Consider the following 384-nt stretch of genomic DNA (forward strand, 5'->3'; position numbering starts at 1 on the left):
GGCGCACTCGGGCCGGCCGCCGGGCTTCCGCGCCGCCATCTTGAGAGCGGCTGAGGGGCGGGGAGCCGTGCTGTGCCGCCATGTTGGGAAGGTCCCTGGCTGCCCTTCCTGAGTCAAGGCTGAGTGTGCGGGGAGGAAGGGAGAGCGCTCCGTGAGGGGACTCTCCTCACGAAGGACATTTAGGGACATAAACTAAAGCACAGCAAGTTCCACCTCAACTTGAGGAAGAACTTATTTATGTGAGCGTGGTAGAGCACTGGGACAGACTTGTGCAGGGAGGGCGTGGAGTCTGCCTCTGTGGAGAAACGCCAAACTCACCTAGACCTTCCTGTGTCACCTGGCCCAGGTGACCCTGCCTTGGTGATCTCCAGGGAGCACTAACAA

Source organism: Passer montanus, unplaced genomic scaffold (assembly GCF_014805655.1).
Source record: "Passer montanus isolate IOZ18808 unplaced genomic scaffold, ASM1480565v1 scaffold184, whole genome shotgun sequence".
In the NCBI taxonomy this organism is placed as follows: domain Eukaryota; kingdom Metazoa; phylum Chordata; class Aves; order Passeriformes; family Passeridae; genus Passer; species Passer montanus.